Raw genomic sequence first — 5904 nt, 5'->3', positions numbered from 1 at the left:
TATCATAAAAGCTTTGTCCATAAAAGTTACACTGTGTATATTGTTGTTCTAAACAAATGGCATATAAACAATAAAAATTTAACATTGTCTCATTTATTCAATTTATAAATTACTAAATCTATCAAGCTATTAATTAATAAATCTATAAAATTAGACACATTTCAATTTTGGAATAGCAAGGGTAAGTTAAAGACTAAGCTTATTAGTTTTAATCAACACAATATCTTGTTTATAGAGAAGACCTGAATGAACTTCTCTTGGATTTTTTTGGTCTTGACTCCATAGATGATGGGGTTGAAATAGGGTGGCACAGCCACATAGAGATTAGCAATGAGGATGTGCACACTGACGGGAATGCTGTGGTCTCCAAATCGGTGAGTAAGGGAAGAAAAGAAAAGTGGTATGTAGAGCAGGAAGATGTCACAGACATGGGAGCCACAGGTACCCAGAGTCTTATGCAGGGCATCTCAAGAAGGAATTCTAAATATAATACAAAGTATAAGCACATAGGAGAAGATAATAATTATCATATCTAAAAAGAGGAAAATGAGGCCAAAATCACACCATAGTAGATGTAGACTTTGATGCTGTCACAGGCCAGCCTGGCAATGCCCATGTGTTCACAATATGAGTGACGTATGATACTCCTCCCACAGTAAGTGAGCCGATAAACCAGAAAAATCAAGGGGAAGCAAATGAAGAAACTCCTAGTTACAGAGGCCACACCCAATTTCCCAATGACTGAGTGGGTTAGGATGGCTGTATATCTCAGTGGATAACAGATGGCCACAAAATGATCAAATGCAATAGCCAGCAATACAGCAGACTCTGTCACAAAGATGAAATGGAGGAAAAACATTTGAGACACACAGCTACCAAAAGAAATTCCCCCAGCTCGGAACCAGAATATGGCTAGCATCTTTGGAATGGTGACTGTAGACAGTAAGATATCTCCCAAGACCAACATGGAGAGAAAAAGGTACATGGGCTCATGGAGGGTGCTCAGCAAAGATCTGGAATATCAAGAAGGCATTGCCTACAATAGCTATTATGTACATAGAACAGATGGGGATGGAGATCCAGATGTGTGTATTTTCCAGTCCTGGGAAGCCAATCATGGTGTACCAGATGTCTCTGAGGTTGGTCTGATTTGAAGATAGTAGAGAAGTTGTCATCTCTTACTCCGGTCTTCACTGGAGCCTGGAATACAACTAGAAATGTATAAGGAAGAATCAGCATAAGTGTATGTCCTGACATTATGGTAATGTCATTGTTTAAGAAAGGCTTTTAATCACTCATACATCAAAGTGAAACCAAATAGATATGTTGCATGAAATTCATCATGGTTTTGCAAATTGTCTGCTATTAGTAGCAATGACAATGTAAATCCTAGGAAATTTTTGTGAGTTTACAATTTGATCCAGGTGCCGCATTTATTGCACTCTGTTAATTAACATGAAACTTTCCTTACAGGAGCTGCTCTTTTCCTCCCTTTGCTAATTTATTTGGAAAGACACATGGATAAAATTAATGTTGCCTTATTTTTCACAATTAATTTAATACTATAATAATAAAACCATATTAATGTTTTATATGGTTGCAATATATTTGTCAATTAAGCCAATTCCATGCAAAGTGAAGCCTCAGATAACATCCTTCCTTTTCACTCTGACCAGAGTATTTTCTCCTGTTGTTTTTCATTTTTATTAGCATTAATTAGTTTTATGAGGATGTTTCATTTTGACATGCCCATGTATGCATGCAACGCACCTAGATCAGACTCGCTTCTCTGTCAGTCTCCCTAATTAATTTCAATAAGCTTCATTGTTTCATTATCATATCGGTACACAAAGTATTTCAATCATATTCTGTCTCCTAAACTCTGTCCATTGTCCTCATCCCTACCACTAGAGGAACCTGCATTATATTCTTGTAATTCATTTTTAGGTATATTCATTATTCAAAGTATTCTGATTTTCTCTCCCATTTATTTCTTATTTGTGATTATGTATTGGTTTGTCCTTACTTTTTTGCTATTTCTATACAAATGTCACTATTACCAGAGAAAGCCAAAACATAGCCCAGTCAAAACAATGTAACATAAGAAACAATCTACAAACACATGAATCAAGTTAACAGCCATTTATGATCACTGTGTATTGGAATTCCTACAGAGGGATCAGACATATATCACAAATACCTCCAATTTCAAGGACTTTATTCTCTTGTGATGACTCAAAAGATGAACACAACTATTCCTTAATTAAGACAGGGTAAGAATGGTGGAAAAATGTATTCCCATTTGAATATCAATAAAGAAGAAATATTTACTTTAAGAAGCACTATGAAGATTCATAGAAGTGCTGTCATTAAATCAGAAAAAAATTCAGGCTTTCAAAAATGTATATCCATATAAATAAGTTTTCATTCTAATAGCATACCTTTAGCATCTTGTATGTTAACCTTATGTGGAGTAAGTGTGATTTAAATGGAAGGAGAGTGACAGAAAAGGAAGAAATGTGAGGGGATTTTCTCAGTAATTCAAAGAAAAACAGGACAAAGGATTTAACACGGAAACTGGAATTGAGTAAAATATCAGGAGTCAAGTCTAACTCATGCTTCACAGGAAATTGAAACACCAGTCCCTCGGATTTTTTCCTCTGTTGATTTCAATTTGGTAATGAACTATTATTTTTACATTGTAGTATTGTTCTTCTTCAAGGAAACTGTATTTTTAAAGCCATAAACTACCTCTCAACATACCCCTTCAAGAGCTTGAAAGAAGACATTCTAGACGGGTGATTATTGATAACAAACTTTTCATAAGCATGTTTTTTATCCCCAGTCTTGTGTCAGTTTAAGACACTGTCTTGGAAAAGTGCTATAACACACACAGACATGGCAGAAAAGTAGTCACAGTCCCTTTCCTGAGAATCAGGTGTATACTTAATCTGCACTCTGACAATTATGGACTCATTCTGTACTTAGCAGCCATTTGAGTGGGGGTGGGGGGGACAGAGAGGGGTAAGTGGGAGATAAAGAGGGTTGGGTTAACTATGAGTAAAAACAAATGTACTTATTGCCTTAACTATGTAACTGTAACCCTCCCCCCACCATCACCTTTTCAATAAATATAAAATTACAAAAAAAGAATACTAGGTGTAATTACCTCCACTCTACAACTGCAAACTCCTTGAGGCTCTGCAAAATGAGCTATCCCTTCTTGATCTAGATCTTAGCACTAGCCTTGAGGCTGACTTTATCGCTCTCTCCATCCCAGATCCCTAAGACTCAAGTGATATTGAGGATCAGGAGAGTGTTCATGTCCTTTTGAATCCTGAATTCCTTTATTAAAGCAAAGAAAATAAAGATTCGTGAGAAAGGCTTACAGAACAGTGTCTTATTCGTTATGTCAAAAAACGAACTTTAAAACTTTGGCGCAGAGGAGGGGGGAGATGGGAAGGGATGGTAAGGGGAAACAAAGGAGGCAACAATGCTTGATAAGAAATGTAATCATTCTATGCCTCCATCAGAAAGAATGACATTTCCCCATTTGTTAGGAAATGGAAAGGCTTGGAAAAAATTATATTAAGTGAAGTAAGCCAGGCTCAAAGAAACATAGGTCCCATGGTTTCCCTTATTTGCAATATCTAGTATAGGTATGAGTCAAGCGGAAAAAGTCAGAGAATGTGATGTTAGGAAAACGAACCCTCAAATATGTATTTTAATGTTTCTGTTTCTTTCATGCATGTGTTTCTAATGCATTTATAAGATTATTTCTTTGTTGCTTTGTATGTCCCTCCCCCACAGTGTAACCCCCGCTTTCACTATATTTGATGTCAGTATAACATGTGGAGGAGACGGGGACAAACAAGTCGTTTAAGGATTCAGGTGGACCTGTTGCAACAATGAGAAGTACAAAATGTCATGTCAAAACCAGCTTTACAATGTCGGTGGGGGGGGGGTATGATTGGGTGGGGAGGAGGGGGGAGGCTGGGAAGGGAGGTGAAGGGTAAACAAAGGAGGAGGCTGCAATGCTTGGTAAGAAATGTATGCATTATCCTGCCCATGTAATTGTAACCCCTCTGTACAGTATGTTCTCAAATAAAATAAAATAAAATAAAATAAAAAAAGAAATGTAATCATTACCTTGCTCGTGTAATTGTAACCCCTCTGTATGGTATTTTCACAATAAAAACAAAAAAGAAGAGTGTCTTATTGAGATAATCATGGGAATTAACCAAAGCTCCATTTGTGGAAAAGAAAGACTGGCTATTGGTTTCCACCTATTAAATGTATGAGTTTTTATGAGAAGAGGGTTGAAGAGCAGAAGGGTCTATTTTATAGTTCTAGAAATGTACCCCTTAAGAATTTACCACTTCCTAAAATTTAGTACAGAGTTTATTGACAATAAAATTATCTAGAGTTTATCAACCTTTCTTTAAATGCAGTTCTTCCTCTAAACCGGTATCTTGTACATTCTAGGCAAGTGCTATACCTCTGAGCTACACTCTTGCCCAACATCAAACATTTTTAAGGATTTTGTGTTAATTCCAAATCAATTACAGTTTAAGTCAATTACATTTAACCTCTGTTTCCCATTCTTGGTTTATTATAGGAAGAAAGAGACAGATATGCAGGAAAGATAGACTTCAACTTTATCTCTCATGGCCATGGAACTCACATTTAAAATTCATTTTTGGTGTATTAATTATTTAAATTCTAAAATATCTTCCATACTGTAACTTTCCTATTAATATTAAAGGTCCCTATAAATATGTTAGAAACAAGCACAAGAAAGAAAAAAAATTTGAATACTTATCTTGGAGTTCATTTCACCTAACATCAACTTATCTGACCTTTTCTGCTTGTCTCAGACATATACTAGTTATTGCAAATAAAGGAGACCATTGGGCCTGGCTTACCTCACTTAATATAATTTTTTCCAAGTCTTTTCATTTCCTAACAAATGGGGCAATGTCATATTTTCTGATGGAGGTATAGAATTCCACTATATATATGTATATAAATATATACATATATATATATATCACATTTTCTTGATCCATTCATCTACTGAGGGGCATCTGGGTTGGTTCCATATCTTAGCTATGGTAAATAATGCTGCAATAAACATAGTTGTGCTGGTAGTTTTAGTGTGGTCTTGTTTGTGATCATTTGGGTAAATGCCCAAAAGTGGGATTGCTGGGTCATAGGCAGATCTATGTGGAGTCTTTTCTTTGTTGCTGTGTATGTCCCTCCCTCACGGTATAACCCCTGCTTTCATTGTAGTTGATGTTGGTATAATTTGTGGAGGGGAAGGGAAAAAACAAACCGTTTAAATAGGGGTGGACCCATTGCAACAATAAGATGTACAAGTCGTTATGTCGATAAACGAACTTTACAACTTTGGCAGGGGTGGGGGGTGTGGGGGGAGATGGGAAGGGATGGTAAGGGGAAAACAAAGGAGGAGGCAACAATGCTTGATAAGAGATGTACTCATTACCTTGCCCATGTAATTGTAACCCTTCTGTATGGTATTTTTACAATAAAAAATTTTAAAAATATATTAAAGGTCAGAAACTTGGTTCACTTAGTTCATCTATACAAACAGCAATTCACTGAGTAAAAATTACGCTTGTATCTCTTTGCCCATATTATGGATAACATAACTAACCCCCAATTCTTTTGATCTTCTTTATAAATGAATCTAAAGAGCCCCTTAAAGCTTTCCCACTTCTTAGGATTAACATATTTTTCATGTAAAATAAAACAGCATGATACCCTTCCTGACACACTCGAAGCAAAACAGATGGTTTTCATGAAGATATAAAATTCCAAGAAGAGTATTTGTCAAGTTGTCAATAATGTAGGGCTTCTAAAGAGTGAATAAAACACTAAGAA

At 36.0% G+C, this 5904-nt stretch overlaps 1 pseudogene; it reads right to left on the bottom strand.

The window, feature by feature from the left end:
- Positions 1-212: 212 nt before the first annotated feature.
- On the bottom strand, positions 213-1175 carry LOC122116447 (annotated as a pseudogene).
- Between the last annotated feature and the right edge of the window lie 4729 nt (positions 1176-5904).

The sequence above is a fragment of the Dipodomys spectabilis genome, unplaced genomic scaffold (genome assembly GCF_019054845.1).
Source record: "Dipodomys spectabilis isolate Male_0828 unplaced genomic scaffold, ASM1905484v1 ptg000003l, whole genome shotgun sequence".
Classification (NCBI taxonomy): domain Eukaryota; kingdom Metazoa; phylum Chordata; class Mammalia; order Rodentia; family Heteromyidae; genus Dipodomys; species Dipodomys spectabilis.
The sequence above is the reverse complement of the archived record's forward strand: the minus strand, read 5'-3'. Positions and strand labels throughout refer to the sequence as shown.